Source organism: Gorilla gorilla, chromosome 17, assembly GCF_029281585.2.
Source record: "Gorilla gorilla gorilla isolate KB3781 chromosome 17, NHGRI_mGorGor1-v2.1_pri, whole genome shotgun sequence".
In the NCBI taxonomy this organism is placed as follows: Eukaryota; Metazoa; Chordata; class Mammalia; order Primates; family Hominidae; genus Gorilla; species Gorilla gorilla.
The window spans coordinates 78,733,146-78,751,341 of record NC_073241.2 but is presented as its reverse complement, the minus strand read 5'-3'; the positions used below and the strand labels follow the sequence as shown (position 1 = coordinate 78,751,341).

Here is an 18,196-nt window from a genome sequence, read left to right as displayed (position 1 = left end):
ATTTCTTCAAATCTTGCCTAGAGTAGTGTTTGCACCTCGTGTTATGGGTTGAATTGTGTCCCTCCAAAATTCATTTGTTCAAGTCCTAACCCCCAGTACCTCAGAATGTGATCTTTCAAAAGACAAAATTAGGATTGGGTGCGGTAGCTCATGCCTGTAATCCCAGCTACTCGGGAGGCTGAGGCATGAGAATTGATTGAACCTGGGAGGTGGAGGTTGCAGTAAGCCCAGATCGCGCCACGGCACTCCATCCTGGGCAACAGAGCAAGAAAAAAAAAAAAAATTACAACAAATTTAAATATCTTAACTGCTTTTATTTACAATTCTAGAATCAAGCAACACCTCATCCTATAAAATAAAACGGGTGTTCCCAAGAGCTGAGCAGAGGAGTTTGGTCAAATGAAGAGAAAAAGGCTAAGGAAACTGGAAACAGAAAACAAAAAGTGGATTGGTTGCTTCAGAGTTACTTTCTTGTTAAGGCTGAAGCAGAGGGGACTTCCTTATCATGCCGGCTAAAACTGGCTTCTTTGGGGATTTGGCTATTATCCCTCACTCTCTTCATTTCTCAGATGGTCAGATAAACAAATTAGTTTCGATTTGGTGACATGGAACCTTAGCATGAATGACTCCATTTTGGTTGGGCCTAGTGCAGAAGCTCAGTCCAAGCCAATGGCCGCCTATAAATTTTATTTAACAGGCTTTATTTGGAAATAGGTACATTGTGGATAGAATTAGGTTATAATGAAGTCACCAGGGCGGGCCCTAACCCAATATGACTGGCATCCTTATATAAAGAAGAAATTTCTATGTAAACACACACACACACACACACACACACACACACACAGGAACATGTGAAGATGAAGGTGGAGATAAGGGTGTTCCTTCTACAAGCCAAGGAATGCCAACAATTGTCAGTAGACCAGCAGAAAGTAGGGGAGAGTCATGAAACAGTTTCTTCCTCGCAGCCCTCAGAAGGAACCAACTCTGACAATGCCTTGATTTTGGACTTTTGGCCTCCAGGCCTATGAGACAATAAATGTCCGCTGTTTGTGGTACTTTGGTATGGCACCCTAGTAAACCAATATACCCAGGTATTCCAGTCAGATATTACAGTCCATGTTAGCCGGAAACACAAGCTAACTCTGAGGAAGCCAAGTGTGAGTCTTCCAACACTGGCAGTGTTGGCAAAAAGAGCTCTGGGACAGCCTTTTCCAGTGAGTGACAGTGTGGGCTGTGCAGCTAGACTGCTGGTGTGTGAGCTGCCACTGGCTAGCTTTGCAATGTTGGGAATTGTATTTAACTTGTTGCGGCTGTACAATGGGGGACAATAAATAAGTACCTTGTCTTAGTCCTTTTGAGCTGCTATAACAAAATACCACAGACTGGGTAATTTACAAAGAGCAAAAATTGGCCGGGCACAGTGGCTCATGCCTGTAATCCCAGCATTTTGGGATGCCGAGGCAGGCGGATCACGAGGTCAGGAGTTCCAGACCAGCCTGGAACTGGAAAAAAAAAAAAGCAGAAATTTATTTCTCACAGTTATGGAAGCTGGGAAGTCCAAGATCAAGGCACCAGCATATTTGGTGTCTGGTGAGAGCCTTCTTGCTATGTCCTCACATGGAGGAAGGGCAGAGGGGAAAAAAGGCCTAGGTAGTTCTCTCAAGCCCCCTGCTTTTTTCTGAGATGGAGTTTTCACTCTCGTTGCCCAGGCTGGAGTGTAATGGTGCAGTCTCAGCTCACTGCAACCTCCACCTCCCAGGTTCAAGTGATTCTCCTGCCTCAGCCTCCTAAGTAGCTGGGATTATGGGCATGCATCACCATGCCTGGCTAATTTTTTGTATTTAGTAGAGATGGGGTTTCACCATGTTGGTCAGGCTGGTCTCGAGCCCTCTTATAAGGCTAGTGATCCCACTTGTGAGGAGGGAGGAGCCCTCACTCCACTCAATCACCTCCCCAAAGGCCTCACCTCTTTTTTTTTTTGAGACGGAGTTTCACTCTTGTTGTCCAATCTGGAGTGCAATGGCACTATCTCAGCTCACAGCAATCTCTGTCTCCCGGGTTCAAGCGATTCTCCTGCCTCAGCCTCCTGAGTAGCTGGGACTACAGGTGCACGCCACCACGCCCAGCTAATTTTTGTATTTTTAGTAGAGATGGGGTTTCACCATGTTGGCCAGGATGGTCTCAATTTCTTGACCTCGTGATCTGCCTGCCTCGGCCTCCCAAAGTGCTGGGATTACAGGCGTGAGCCACCGCGCCTAGCCCTGGTTTGGTTTTTTTTTTCAGAGATGGGGTCTCGCTCAGTTGCCCAGATTGGAGTGCAGTGGCATGATCATGGCTCACTGCAGCTGTGATCTCTTGGGCTCAAGCAATCCTCCTGCTCCAGACTCCCAAGTAGCTAGGACTACAGGTGTGCATCATTATGCCCAGCTATTTTTTTGGTAGAGATGGGGGTCTCACTATGTTGCTTAGGCTGAGCTGGAACTCCTGACCTCAAGTGATCCTCCCTTCTCAGCCTCCAAAACTATTGGAATTGCAGGCATGAGCCACTGCACCTAGCCCCCATGTTAACTATTATTAGTTTGTGACTTTTCCTAATTTGTCCCAGACAGGAAGGAGACAGTGACAGCTGCACTGTGCCCCCTCCCTAGGTTCTGCCATCAAAACTGCTCCTCTGACATCTTTTCTGATGGCCAGAAGGCCACCAGGACCTATAGTGATCAGGCTGTCTCAACCTCTTTCCCCAGGCTAGGCTAAGGGCTCAGGAAAAGGAAGAATGAATGGGGGCTCTGTAGAGTGCATCTAAGCTCTCCTGCATGCAGGAGGGACTGGAGAACGAACTGTGTAGCCTCTTACCTTATCAGGCAGGCAATACCCAGGAACGCTGGAGTCACTGCTTTTGGAGCATTCAAACTCTCTGGAGCAGTTTCTGAGTCTTGCTGCTAACAGCTGGTCTTGCAAGGAATTCATTACCATAGCACCACAGGAGGCCTTAGAGGACGCCAGTTCAGGAGCTTGCTCAATCATTTGTGCAGCTCACTGGCTGTGCATCTCTGTCGGAATCCTCTCATGTCCCTAGAACTCAAATCACTAACATTCCCTACGCTGTTGTAACTTTATTTTACTACCTGTTCAGCCAGCCTCTGCTTGAACACATGCAGTAATTGGGATCTCATTTCTCTTCCACATAGACCATTTCACTACTAGTAAGCTTAATTTCACTGAACCACCTATGGTGAAGTGTTTCCTGAGTCATTAAATAACTTTCTACTGCACCCTTTCTCATAGGGTTGTTTGGGGACTTAAATAAGATAACAGTACCTTGCTCACAGAAAACAACCTGTAATGTGAATTGACAATTATTGTTGCTGATATTGTTTTCAGAAAGTTCTTATATGGAGCTGAAATCTGCATTCTGTAACTTCGAAAACTTGGTCTTAATTTGGCTCATTGGCATAACAGAAAATAAGTCTAATCATGCCCCCCTGAGGATGGTTCTACTTATCACAAGTCTCCTCTTAGTCTAGTTCTTCATACTCAGTTCCTTCAGCCGTTCCACATGGGACGTAATTTCCAGATCTCTCACCATCCTGACTGCCCTTCCCAGGAAAGGTTCTGTTTGACCTTCATCCCTCCTTGGAGGAGTGGCCAGGTGCTGGCAACTAAGACATGTGAGCTGTCCACCATCTGGATTATGCAGATGAACTAACATTGAAAATGACATGCTACATGCATTACTTAATTTCGTTCTCACAGCACCTTCATGAGGAGAAAACTGAGGCTCAGAGATGTTAAGTAGCTTTCCCCAAATCGTTTAGCTCAGAAATTGTGGAACCAGAATTCAACCCAGATCTGTCTGACTCCAAAGTCTGCTATTCTTTCTTGGGGAAGTGGAAGCCTGAGTGCTGTTCTTGGAACAGCCTCAAGACAATAATCTGGGGACTGTCTTGGTCCTGCTTGCAGAGGGTCCTTCTGTTACGTATGGGTCCTTTCTGGCCCTTTAGCTTCTACAAAGAAAGTCAGTCCCCCTCCAGCTCTAAAGACACATGAAGTCTGTTTGCAGTCCAGACCTGGCAAACTTGTAGTTATAGAAACCTCAGCCTACCAGGGCTTGAAGGATATTTGGCTCCACTTTACATCTCCATTCTTCTTTTCCTCCTGTTTTTAATGTAACCTGTAATCCTAGCACTTTGGGAGGCTGAGGCAGGTGGATCACCTGAGGTCAGGAGTTCAAGATCAGCCTGGCCAACATGGTGAAACTCCGTCTCTACTAAAAATATAAAAATTAGCTAGGCTAATTTTTAATTAGCGTGGTGGCCCGCGCCTTTAGTCCCAGCTACTCGGGAGGCTGAGGCAGGAGAATTGCTTGAACCTGGAAGGCGGAGATTGCAGTGAGCTGAGATTGTGCCATTGCACTCCAGCCTTGGCAACAAGAGTGAAACTCCGTCTCAAAAAAAAAAAGTATTCTGTCCACCATGTGGAATAATGTAATATTTAGTAATAAGAACAGCTGCAAGGTGTAGAGAGTTACCGTATATCCATCACCCAGCTTTCCTTAATGTTAACATTTTATGTAACCACAGCATCATTTTGTCAAAACTAGGTAATCAGCGTTGGTACAATACTGTTAACTAAACTCTAAACTTCATTTAGGTTTCATCAGGCTTTCCACTATTGCCTTTTTCAATTCCAGGATGCAGTCCAGGATATCCTATTGGATTTAGTGGAAGGATTTCATAACTTTTCTATTGCTGTTCCTGCACTAACTAGACACTGAAGTTGTCAAGTCAGTCAAAGTTATCATAATACCTTTTTTTTTTTTTTTTGAGATGCAATCTCACTCTGTCACTCAGGCTGGAGTGCAGTGGGGCAATCTTGGCTCACTGCACCCTCTGCCTCCCAGGTTCAAGCAATTCTCCTGCCTCAGCCTCCTGAGTAGCTGGGACTGCAGGCCTGCACCACCACACCTGGCTAATTTTTTTTTTTTTTTTTGTATTTTTAGTAGAGACGGGGTTTCACCATGTTGGCCAGGCTGATCTTGAACTCTGGAACTCAGGTGATCTGCCCACCTCGGCCTCCCAAAGTGCTGGGATTACAGGCGTGAGCCACCACGCCCAGCCATCATACTTCTGCAGGCAGTTTTGAAAGTTGGTGTCCAAGGACAATAATTTGCACATTACATGTACAAAAAAGGTGCATAAGGACTGCTACTCTAACTCAACGCTTCCTATGTAGTAAAAAATATTCCTAATCTTATCTTCTGATTTATGACATTTGCCTAGCAACATTATAACATTTGCCTAGGAACACAGGCAAGACTGTTTATTTCAAGTCATCCAAAAATGACCAAAGGGAGACGATGTAAAATTTCACTAATAGGATCCCCTTAAAATAAAATATTTTGCTTCTTGGGTCTATAAAGCCAGTTCTGAAGAGATGCTCACAACTGTTGCTGAGTCAGTCTGGGGAAAGTAGACTGTGTGCCAGGCAATATTAAAAAATATTTTGAGTTAGGTTTTCACGCCTGAGTCTCTTTTTTTATTTTTTATTTTTTTGAGACAGAGTCTGGCTCTGTCGCCCAGGCTGGAGTGCAGGGGTATGATCTCGGCTCGTGGCAACCTCCACCGTCTGGGTTCAAGTGATTCTCCTGCATCAGCCTCCTGAGTAGTTGGGGCTACAGGCGCATGCCACCACACCTGGCTAATTTTTGTATTTTTGGTAGAGACGGGGTTTCGCCATGATGGGCAGGCTGGTCTCAAACTGCTGACCTCAGGTGATCTGCCTGCTTCGGCCTCCCAAAGTGTTGGGATCACAGGCATGAGTCACCACGCCCAGCCCTGAGTCTCTTTTTGGTGTAATTTTAAAATAAAATTGTACATGTACTTCATATTCCTTGCAGAAAAATTAGAAAACATAGGGAAAAACTAATTTTAACCACACAGGATCTCATTACCCAAAGTTGCAATATTGTTAATATTATTTGTCTTTTTTCCAACAGCACATATACATAGGTATTATAAATATTATAGTAAACATTATATTACATGTGTTATATTAATATATCATTTAATATATTAATATAAATATTATATTAAGTGGCAAAACTACAATTAGTTTTGCACCAACCTAATATAATTCACTTATGAAAATTTGATACTATATGTTTCCACTCAGTGTATCATGAAAATGTTTTCAAATAAATATGCATCCGTAGCATTCTTTACAATGACTGCATAGTAGTGTCTATGGCTTTTTAGTTAGGTAGTTTGGGTTTTTTTTTTTTTTTTTTTTTTTGAGACAGTGTCTCGTTCTGTTGCCCAGGGTAGAGTGCAATGGTGAGATTATGGCTCACTGAAGCCTCAACCTCCCGGGCTCAAGCGATTTTCCCACGTCAGCCTCCCGAGTAGCCGGGACCGAGAGTGTGCCAACCACTCCCAGCTAATTTTTGTATTTTTTGTTGAGACAGTGTATCGCTATGCTGCTCAGGCTGGTCCTTCTGAACTCATGGGCTCAAGTGATCCTCCCACCTCAGCCTCCCAAAGTATTGGGATTACAGGCATGAGCCAGAGGGCCCAGTCTACTTTGGGTTTTGATATGTTTTCCTGTCATAATTCTGCAAGCTCAGTGAATTTACTGGCAGTCTATGCTAGAAAAGAATATCTAATATTTGTATAGTACTTTACAGAGTACACTGGCACATATTGACTATATAATGGGAATAACGGTGCTATCTGTTCCCTAGGGTCATTTTGCGAAATAATAGTGCATGGCAAATAGAAAATAATCCATAATGTGAATTGTTATTACTACAGTCATGTCAACATTTCCTGTAATGGCAGAATCATCATCATGTATATATTTTAGGTGAGGAAACTGGCTGAGAGAGGTGAAGTAATTGCTCAAAGACGTCAGTGTGGAAACTTCAGCTCATTTGACTTCAAATTCCATAGTTTTGGCACTATCTCATATTGCTACTCTTTCCCGTGGGACCTGTCCTTTCGGACAACATTGCAGGCAGGGCTAGCCCTGCCAGCTGCCTCCATCAAAAATTATTTTGCTATTTCTCAATTCTCCAGAATCCCACAAAATATTGCTTGACTTTGGGATGGTTATTCAGCTGCAATTAACAGAGGCCTTAATAAGGTTAAGCCGCCAGAACGAGCGGTGTAGCATGAGCGAGGACTCTAGCACCCGGCAGGTGAGGTTTTTGCGCTTCTCTCTCTCTCTTTTTTTTTTTTTTTGAGAAGAGTCGAGCTCTGTCGCAAGGCTGGAGCGCAGTGGCCCGATCTCGACTCACTGCAATCTCCGCCTCTCGGGTTCAAACGATTCTCCTGCCTCAGACAGCTACTTTTTGACTCACTGCAATCTCCGCCTCTCGGGTTGAAACGATTCTCCTGTCTCAGACAGCTACTTTTTGTATTTTTAGTGGAGATGGGGTTTCACCATGCTGGCCAGGATGGTCTCGATCTCCTGACCTCGTGATCCGTCCACCTCGGCCTCCTAAAGTGCTGGGATTACAGGCGTGAGCCACCGCGCACGGCCGTTTTTGCGCTTCTCGATTTCGCCACGTGGCTTTGCGGTAGCCCAGGAGGTACTAGCAGGGCGGAGGCACGAATAACACCCAAAGGACTACAGTTTCCAGAAGCCCGCGCGCGCCGCGTGCCACGTGACCGCCTGGCTGGCGCGCGCGCCTGGGGGTCTGGTCCCTAGCCGCGTTCTCGGTCGCTTCCCTCTTCTCTCGCCGCCTCCTGGCCTCCGCACCGACGCGGCCCGGGCTGGAGCCGAGCCGGGGCCGAGCTGCAGGCCGAACCGGAGCCGGATCTGTACCCGCTGAGACGTGGAAACATGGAGGCCTGAGCCGGTGTGCGCCACCTGGGGCTGCGGCGGCGACAGCGACTTCTCTTGACCCCTCTGCCACCCGCCCGTCCGTCCGCGGGTCCGTGGAGCTGGAGCAGATCCCCCAGCCGGCTGAGACAGGTGGGCTGTAGCGCCGCCCCTCTCAGCGCGGCCCGGCCCGAAAGCCTGGCTGTCCCCGGCCTCCTGTCAGAGGGGGTCAGGGGCCACCCTCCGCAACCCGGCCAGCGCCCCGGGGCGGCGGCGAAGGGACCCTCCCTTCCCTCCCCGCGGGCGCCTGGGCCACCCGGAGGCGCTGTGCTGACAGGGGACGGACCTCTGTCCGAGTCCGCTGTTGGGAGTTGGGGGATACCGAAGGCCAAGTCGGTGCTTCCGGAGATGGGGCGGTGTTGGTCTGACAAATGGGCGTGTGATGGGCAGGGTGAGCAATAGCTGTTGGGTTTTTCTTTCTTCTTTTTACGTTCATAGTTTATCGAGGTATAATTAACGTATCAGAAAATTAATCCTTTAAAAGTACAACTCAGTGGTTTTTAGTATATTCACAGGGTTGAGCAGCCATCACCACCGTTCATTCCAGAGCATTTTTTAATCACCCCCCCGCCCCAAAGAAGCTGGTACCCATTAGCAGTCACTCCTCCTTCTCTCCCCTACACTATTGATCTACTTTCAGTCGCCGTGGATTTGCCTGAGCAATTGTGTTTTGACTGAAAAGTGAAAGGGTGGGTGTTTGTGAACTGGGGGCAGTAGTGGGGTTTGAGGGTGTTGGTGTGGTAAAGCTGATTGGATAAAGCTGTTCTCTACTGAACAGGGGTAGAGAAGTGATGGGATGATTGTAATCGGCCAGCAAAGTGGGTACCCAGGATAGACTGATTAGGGGGCACAGATGGAGTGAGATCCTTGAAAGAGGAGAGGGGAAGTTGGAGAGAGGGGTGTGTAGAGCAAGGGTGATGTGCTGAAGGATGAAAACCTGGAGGGTGGAGGCCGTGGAGAGGAATGTAGCGTCCACCAGAGGAACTCAGGTGCTTAGGCTGATGAGTTGAGGGCTCAAGAGAAGAACGACGTGGAAGGGAAGAGAATCTATAGGAATGGGTGAATGGTTGTTGCAGAGGATGAAATTTATGAATATATGGATTTCTGGAGTGATTATCCTGCTTTGAAGTTTTATTTTAGATAATCCTCTCAGCAACTCGGAGATAGACCGGACAAGTATGAATATTCCCATTCTGTAAATGAAGAACTAGTCTTTTAGAGGTTAGGTGTCTGCCGTAAGCTCATAAACTGAGTACATAGGGCAAAATGAGTTGGAATAATTGATGAAACTATCAGTCGCAAGTGGATTAAATGGCAGAGAACTGAGTTGGGGCAATGTTAATAGGAAGGAGATTCAGCTATTAAGATGTCTGTGTTGTTATGACATATAGGTCAAGGAGTTTTTATGTTTTTGCACCTTTTAACCATAGAAAAGTTCACACGGTGAAATAATAAAGGGTACTCCCGTGTACCCATTACCCAGCTTCAACAGTTAACTCATGCCAATTTAATTTCATTTATGTCCCTATGCATTCCTATCCCCACTCACAATTATCTTAAAGCAAATCATAGACATTCAATTTCATCTGTAAATATTTCAATATATATCTGTAGAAGATTGAATTGCTTTTTTTTGTTGGTGGTGGTGGGAGGCAGAGTCTCGCTCTGTCGTTCAGGCTGGAGTACAGTGGCGTGATCCCGGCTCACCGCAACGTCTGCCTCCTGGGTTCAAGCAATTCTCCTGCCTCAGCCTCCTGAGTAGCTGGGATTACAGGCACGTGCTACCATGCCCGGCTAATTTTTTGTATTTTTAGTAGAGACGGGGGTCTCATCATGTTGCCCAGGCTGGTCACGAACTCCTGAGTTCAGGCATTTCACCTACCTCAGCCTCCGAAAGTGCTGGGATTACAGGGGTGAGCCACTGCACCTGGCCTGCTCTTTTTAATAGGCCCACAATACCATTATCACACATAAAAATTAATAGTTTTTAATATCTAGAAAGATTTACTGTACTTTAAAAAAGTGTGGTAATCCATTTGATACAAAGGATAAACAGTGCAAACGCTTTTATGTTTGACTCTGAAAAATGTGGCATAATTATCTCCTGATTTTTCCATTAGATCCTGCCATCCTGATTGTTCCTTTTTTTTTTTATTAATATGGCTCATTTTTCTACAGAAAGTTTGAAGAATTGTCACTTTGGTAGGCTTTTTAATAAAGGAGGGCAGGAGAGAAATAGAAATGAAATATGTTACAACATGTACAAATGGCTCTTTCTTATATTGCTCCAAATATTTGGGCAATTTGGTTATGCTTTTCTAGATAATTTCACATATTATTAGAAGTTGTTTAATGTTATGTATCAGTTTTCTATGATTGCTGTAACATGTTACCACAAAGTTAGTGGCTTAAAACAATGCATTTATTATTTTATAGTTCTGTAGGTTAGAAGTCAAAGTGGGTCTCACTGGCTGTCAACAAGGCTGTGTTCTTCTCTGGAGGTTTCTAGGGGGCATCTATGCCTCTTCCAGCTTCTAGAGGCTGCCACTTTCCTTGGCTTGTGGCGTGCCTCCTCTATCTTCAAAGCCACCAGTGTTGCATCTCTCTGATCATACTTCCATCCTCAAGTCTCTGACCACAAGTGGGAAAGGTTCTCTGCTTTTAAGGACCCATGTAATTAAATCAGGCCCACTTGGCTAATTCAGGACAAATCCCCCCTCGAGGTTCTTAATCTGATCACGCCTGCAAAGTCTCTTTTCCCAGCAACATAATCAGAGCTTCCATGGATTGGTATGTGGACATCTTTGGAGGCTATTATTCTACCTACCACAGTGTGTTTTGGAATATTTTGCCGAGACTTAAGAAAGTAGGTGATTTCTTTTGCTGCTGTACATGCAACGAGAGGGCTGTCTTTTACTTAGGATTGTAGATAATGGGAATGGTTAGATCTAGAGAAGACTGTTCATTTTTCCTTTTAGTGAAATATGGGAAATACCTGTGACACTTGTAGTATAGGCTTTGGTAAAATGAGACCTTTAAAAATGATTTAAGTATAAAAGCAATACAGCTCCATGTAAAGTTTTCCTATATTTCGTTTTGGTCTCTTTTTCATATTCATGTCTTAAAACATAGTATATATGTGTAATCAGAGGGCTAACCTGATACTTGACACAGGACACGCTGGGGGCAATGATGGTTCCCATGCCCAGGATGAGAAGGCAGGGACTCTCTGTCCAAGTGGGAGATAAAGGCACCCCCATTTCAGCAGCAAAAGAAGACTCCTAATGAAAGTGAGAGAACATCTTCAGGCAGAATGAACTACTGTGAGATTTGGACTTGAAGCAGCCTCTTCTCAGGTTCTTCTGTGACTCAGCTGGGAATGGTAGAGTGCTGTGGGCCTAGAAGAGCAGAGTGATAAGATGCCCATTGCTGCTTTTCCTTTCTTCGGACAGAGAGAGGACTAATCTTAAAGATTGAAAGGATTTCTGGGAGTCCTCCAGTTTGGTATCCTGTTTCCTAGTGGGTTTCACTTTCCTACTTAGCTGTCAAAGTCCTGACTGTCTCTAGGTATGAAGGTTCTGGCTTTCTGGTGGTGGTGCACCATTTATCAGGAAATGTGATGGGACTTATTAAATATCTGCTCTTGCCTTTAAGCATTTTGTTTTCTAGTAAGGTTTTTAGCAGAGCTTAATGCTTTGAACTTTGCTTGTAAACAGTTTGTAAGTTATCCTCACATTACTTAATTCTAGACAAAATGAACTAGTGGGGCTGGGAACAACTTTACATATAGGTCTTATTTAGTAAAAGTTTTTGTTTTTTTCATTTCTTAAGGAAGTTTGGTTAGTGATTTTGGTATCTTCTCTGATTTTTATCACATTCTTTAAAAATGCAGGCAATGAAAGTGGCTGAAACTTTCCGATAAGGACATTGGAATAATTATTTTTAAAAAGCTTATCTTTTCTTTTATTGCTTAGTCTTTTGGGCATTTAAAACCTTTTGTCCATCATATGATCGATGATAAATTTCTTTGTTAGGTTGAGTCAGTCACTGAATCTTGACAATTATTCCTTTAAAATATGTCATGCAACCCTCCACCCAGAATACTTTGAAAACCCTACCTGTATCAGTTAGGATTAGGTTTGGCTATGAATAACAGAGACCTGAAAAATAATAGCTGAAACGTATGACTAGTTTGTTTCTTTTGTAAAAGAAGTCCAGAGGTGGACGATTAAAGGCTGGTTTGGCAGCTCTGCTGTCATCAGGAACCCAGCCTCCTTGTAGTTTCTTACACTGTTAACCCTAAAGTATGGCCCTTGATTTCTGGGTCCAAGATGGCTGCTGGAGTTCTAGCTAAAATTTCCATGTTCCTAACAGCAGGATGGAGGAAGGGATAAAGAAGTGACTGTCCACTCTTAGAGACTTAAATATATCTTAGTTGAACAGGAATATGCCTGGTCAAAAAAATGGAGTTCTGTTACTAAAAGGAATATCATCATTCCCTGCTCTGGAGTGGCAACCCTAACTGCTGTTAGGGGGTGTTGGGTGATGACTCTTTCTGGCTACTTCCTGCTGAAAAGGGGCATCATGTGGGGATCAGCAGCTAGGGCTCCTCCTGGGGTCAATCTAAGGGTCCTTGGAAGAAAGGCATGTCCGTGTGTGGTTCTGTCTGCGGCATCATTTGGAGTTTGATTCTATTGCTATTCTGATGGGTTGTAACACTGGTTTGCCTCCACCAGATGTTGTTGAAATGTTAATATAAAAGTAACATTCCTTTTAGGATAAGTGGCATTGGATTTGGGTGGCTGGAGTAACTTTAATGTTAACCTTGGCTAGATCTTTCCTGCAGTTATCAATCCCTTCATGACTTCCACAGAAAATCTCTTTCCTTTATAACCTTCTTTGCATAGCCAGGGTGTGACATATTACCAAACCCAATAAGAAGTTCTAGCAAACTCGGTGATAGTAAAACTTTCATGCTTCCTTTTTGTTGGTAATTATCTCTGCTATCAGGATAATAATTAAGCAAATTCTACAACAATGAAAACTCTCTTTCCAGTATTTCAGTTAGAATGTGCTATTGTGTCCAGAATTGGTGGGTTCTTGGTCTCATTGACTTCAAGAATGAAGCCACGGACCCTCACGGTGAGTGTTACAGTTCTTAAAGGCGGCATGTCCAGAGTTTGTTCCTTCTGATGTTCGGATGTATTCGGAGTTTCTTCCTTCTGGTGGGTTCGTGCTCTCGCTGGCTTCAGGAGTGAAGCTGCAGACCTTCGCAGTGAGTGTTACGGCTCATAAAGGCAGTGTGAACCCAAAGAGTGAGCAGCAGCAAGATTTATTGCAAAGAGTGAAAGAACAAAGCTTCTGCAGTGTGGAAGGGGACCTGAGCCGGTTGCCACTGCTGGCTGGGGCAGCCTGCTTTTATTCCCTTATCTGGCCCCACCCACATCCTGCTGATTGGTCCATTTTACAGGGTGCTGATTGGTGCGTGTACAATCCCTGAGCTAGACACAAAAGTTCTCCAAGTCCCCCCCTAGATTAGCTAGATACAGAGTACTGATTGGTGTATTTACAAACCGTGAGCTAGATACAGAGTGCTGATTGGTGCATTTACAAACCTTGAGCTAGACACAGGGTGTGGATTGGTGCATTTACAAACCTTGAGCTAGACACAGGGTGTGGATTGGTGCATTTACAAACCTTGAGCTAGACACAGAGTGCTGATTGGTGTATTTACAATCCCTTAGCTAGACATAAAGATTCTCCAAGTCCCCACCAGATTAGCTAGATACAGAGTGCCGATTGGTGCATCCTCAAACCCTGAGCTAGACACAGGGTGCTGATTGGTCTGTTCACAAACCTTGAGCTAGACACAGAGTGCTGATTGGTGTATCTGCAATCCGTTAGCTAGACATAAAGGTTCTCCAAGTCCCCACTAGACTCAGGAGCCCAGCTGGCTTCACCTGGTGGATCCTGCACCGGGGCCGCAGGCAGAGCTACCTGCCAGTCCCGTGCTGTGCGCCTGCACTCCTCAGCCCTTGGGCAGTTGATGGGACCAGGCGCTGGGGAGCAGGGAGCGGCGCTTGTCAGGGAGGCTCAGGCCACGCAGGAGCCCACGGCAGCGACTTGGAGAACCTTTATGTCTAGCTGAGGGATTGTAGATACGCCAATCAGCACTCTGTGTCTAGCTCAAAGTTTGTAAATGCACCAATCAGCACTCTGTATCTAGCTAATCTGGTGGGGACTTGGAGAATCTTTATGTCTAGCTCAGGGATTGTAAACGCACCAATCAGCACCCTGTCAAAACAGACCAATCAGCTCTCTGTAAAATGGACCAAATCAGCAGGATGTGGGTGGGGCCAGATAAGGGAATAAAAGCAGGCTGCCTGAGCCAGCAGTGGCAACCCGCTCAGGTCCCCTTCCACACTGCGGGAGCTTTGTTCTTTCACTCTTTGCAATAAATCTTGCTGCTGCTCACTCTTTGGGTCCACACTGCCTTTATGAGCTGTAACACTCACCGCGAAGGTCTGCAGATTCACTCCTAAGCCAGCGAGAGCACGAACCCACCAGAAGGAAGAAACTCCGAACACATCTGAACATCAGAAGGAACAAACTCTGGACACACCGCCTTGAAGAACTGTAACACTCACTGCGAGGGTCTGTGGCTTCATTCTTGAAGTCAATGAGACCAAGAACCCACCAATTCCGGACACACTGCCGTGTATAATCCTACTGCAAATAGTAGAGTGAATATAGCAATTCCCACAAGTGTGGTGTAGTAGATACTTTCCATCTAAAATTTTATTTGCCAAGGTATCCAGATTTTTATGTTACCCATCTCTTTTTGTTTCTTCTAAGCTTCAGGAGATCACCACTTGATTCACAGGAATAAGCAGTGTTAGTCTAAAATGTAGGCACACAACTTAAAAACAATTAATGTGACTAGGATTTAATGACAAATGTATGATAAGCTTTGGAGCATATTTTCTCTCTCTAGTCCTGATTCTGGTAAAAACAAATTATGATAGGACTGTGTTGTTTGTAGAATAAACTTTAGTCTTATATTTGGCCTGGTTATTTGCATAAAGTTCAGCAAGAGTAATTATTTCTGCATAGTTCTTTTGGATTGGCTTTGATGGAACTCTGTTCCACAAGAAATCTCAGATAAGACTTCTTAAAGTTGAGCCCAGCATGGGTTTGTATCTTCAAATACCTGTGAGTTGGGTGATCCTTTTCTCTTAAGGTCCCAAGATGAACTTGGAGCTCCTGGACCTGTTAGAAAGTGACATTCTTTACTGACCAAAGGTTAGGAACCCTGTGCGGGGACTGTGTAGACAAGGTATGAGGCCAGTTCTTCCCATGGGGCTTTTTCAGCTCTGCAAGTGGAGGTTGACTCCTTAAAGGGAAGCATACACTTCCAGTCAAAGCCTTGATAAAATAACCAGTTTTTCCATTTGTGTCCTGTTGAAAAAGAAAAATGGATTCTTATTTCACTGATGCAAACAACTATATTGCCATAAGTTCAGAGTTCTCACAGATTAGAGGAACCAGGCAGAGAGAAACAAACATGCTTCAAGTTTTGCTCACAGGAGTATACCTTACTCAATTATTAAAGGCTGTAAATAGTTCAAAATAAGTTTCCTTGACTCTGAAAAACAAACCAAGGATCAGCAATATTCCAAGCAAAAGTCAAAAAGATTGCTTTAGCTTTCTGAGTGTAGTCCATTTAGTCAATTCTTGTTTTGCTTGATATTTGTGAACATTTCAGTTCATAAGTCCTGTACGTTCTTTCTCTCTTCCAATGTTACAATCTTCAAAGCTGTTAAAAACCTGCATTTGAGGACACCTGTTAAAAGTCCTTAATATAGCTTGATTATAAACTGTCTTTTCAGAAGGAACAAAGCAAAACAATTGTCTGTGCATGACAAAATTTCCAGGTTACAGTTAAAAACATGACTGAAAAAGTTTAGTTAACCTTAATTATGATTGATAGTATATACTTAGACATTAGAATTTTAGAAATCCCATATAATTTTGGAACATATATTAGTATTATTCACCAAAATATAACTTAAAGAAGATTGGACATCGTTTTGGCAATTCTCATGTGACTAAACATGTCAAATAATCCTGTTTACCTCTTCTCTGGATGTTTCAGGGGCCCTCTGAACAATCCAGAAAGCCAGGCATCAGGAAAGACAATTTTGAAACTTGAAGCTTGATTTTGGGATGCCTGTTAAATGTTAGAGGTTTAAAACACTTGATGTTATGAAATAGAATTCCAAATTGCCATTATTTATTTTGCCAAAATGATGTCACAAAAGGAAAAAATCTTTCATCAGCCTTTACTATTACATGAAAATCCTGTTTAAAGCCAAATTTTACCCTTGTATTAGTTTATTAAAGTTGTAAACAACCTTTTGATAAAACCTCATAGGAAAGTTCACCTAATCTTAACCAATGACCATGGGGTGAAGTCTTTACAAACCCTTTACAACCCCTTTTGCTAAAGGGCAGATTAGTGTCTTAAGACAGCCTTGCCGTGCTTTTCTTTCAATGCTCAATTTAGGAAAAGACCATATAATACCCTTTTGAATTTAGTTAATGTTTATACATTTTTGCAAGATTAATTTTTGTCTTCCTGTAACTTGCTTAAACCTTTAGCTCTGTCTTATTAAATTTAAGATAATCTCTTATCCCTGGGCAAAATTTATATTTTCATGCTTTCTTATAATCTTTTAGTAAAAGACACATTTCACTGTTTTTATAAGCCTTGCATATAGAACTGTTTAGAGATCTCAAATACGTGTTGCACTGTTAAGTCTCAGCAACTTTTACTTTAGGTAAAAAACCTGGTTAGTAAGTGATTTTAATTATATACCAGGTGTGGAGTCTAGCACCCAGACGAAGTCAGGCTTATGGGGTCCTGGGCCTGCATCCTAACCTAAGGTACCCTTTCTTTTGACAGAACGCTACAGAAAGACACACAAAGCACACCAGATTGGTTACAGCTTAAGACCAACCTCACAAATTCTTTTTTATTAATTAAAACTTTACAGAGAATAAACAATGATCCTTATTATCCTTGTTACTGGTTTGCACAGGAAGAGATAAGCCAAAATGTTGACTGGTAAAAAAACTTTTACCCTTTTGCCAGCATGTCAGGCTTCTGGGTTCCCTTCCCGTTAGCTCAACTCTAAGTCAACCATTTTAAGGTTTGGGGAAATTAACTTTTCCCACTTTGGAGGAACATTATAAAGGAAGAGACAGGAACCATTGTACACTGTGAAAGAAGGAAAAACACCATAGAAAAGTCTGGGGATTCCAGTTAGGGTTATCAAGAGGTACTGCCTCTCTTCCTATTGGGAATTGTGTTTCTCTTATTTCTTTGCCTTCCCTATTTTCTCTTTTCGTTTTAGGCCTACTATAGGAAATGTTGCTCATCTTTCAATTTCTTTGCTGCCTGCTCTTCAGCTGTAATTAGGGTTTGGCTTAGAAGCAACATAAAATCTCTTCATGAGAGGTGAAACACCTGAGTTAAATTTTGGAAAGCTTCTATATACCTATCAGGGTCTTCAGAAAATTGGCCTCAGTCACCTTTATTTGCCTAAGGTCTTGCAAAGAGGAGGGAACTTGAACCCTAGTGACATCACCTCCATTGGGCATTTCCTGTAGAGGTAAGAGTGAAAGTGGGGAGTGGGAAATTTTGGAGCTGGTGGAGGTGGAAGAACTGGTGGTATGGTTGGAGGTGGCCCTAAATAAGGGGGACTTGAAGGGCTGGGACACCCAATAGCTGCCTCAGATGATTTCCCCAGAAGTTGCTTCTCTAATTTTGGGGAATTATTCTCTTTGGGCCTGCTCAATATGATTGCTAAAAGGGCTAGGTTAATTCTGTAACGCTTGCAAAGGTCTAGTAAAAAGGCCATGCCCTGTGCAAAAGAAAATGAGCCGCTTTTTAAAGTTTCAGGGTCAAAGAAATCCTTGTGTTTCAGAATGCACTCCAGGGGAGTGCAGGATGAAGATGGTACCCACTTAGAGAAAAAGGTGGCCCTTTAGTCTCCTTCCTTTTGGTGTGACCCATGGTGGAGAGGAAGCAGTGGGGGCATCCCCCCTGCTTTTTTCCCCCTGTGTTTCCTGGGTCCCAGGCACCTTGTTGAACATGCTGCCCATGGTTGCAAGTGTGACCCCCAGTCATGGAACCAGAGGAACTAAGTCACTGGGGCTAGTCATGCTCACCCAAGTGGCTGTAGTCCTCTGCCTGTGATTTCCCTTTAACTTCCTAGACTTGTGTGACTTGCCTGGCTTCCCGAAAAAT

At 43.9% G+C, this 18,196-nt stretch overlaps 1 protein-coding gene across 8 annotated transcripts in view; it reads left to right on the top strand.

Annotated features, from left to right (window-relative positions):
* Positions 1 to 7,049: 7,049 nt before the first annotated feature.
* DYM (dymeclin) overlaps positions 7,050 to 18,196 on the top strand; it is a 410,032-nt gene continuing 398,885 nt past the window's right edge. For 2 of the 8 annotated variants that reach the window (XM_055368706.2, XM_031003624.3), the window contains exon 1: positions 7,646 to 7,977. The gene's annotated coding sequence lies outside the window, so the exon portion shown is untranslated. Of the gene's footprint in view, positions 7,978 to 18,196 lie in introns of all 8 variants that reach the window. The other 6 variants (XM_055368708.2, XM_063699213.1, XM_031003621.3 and 3 more) reach the window with 5 other exon arrangements.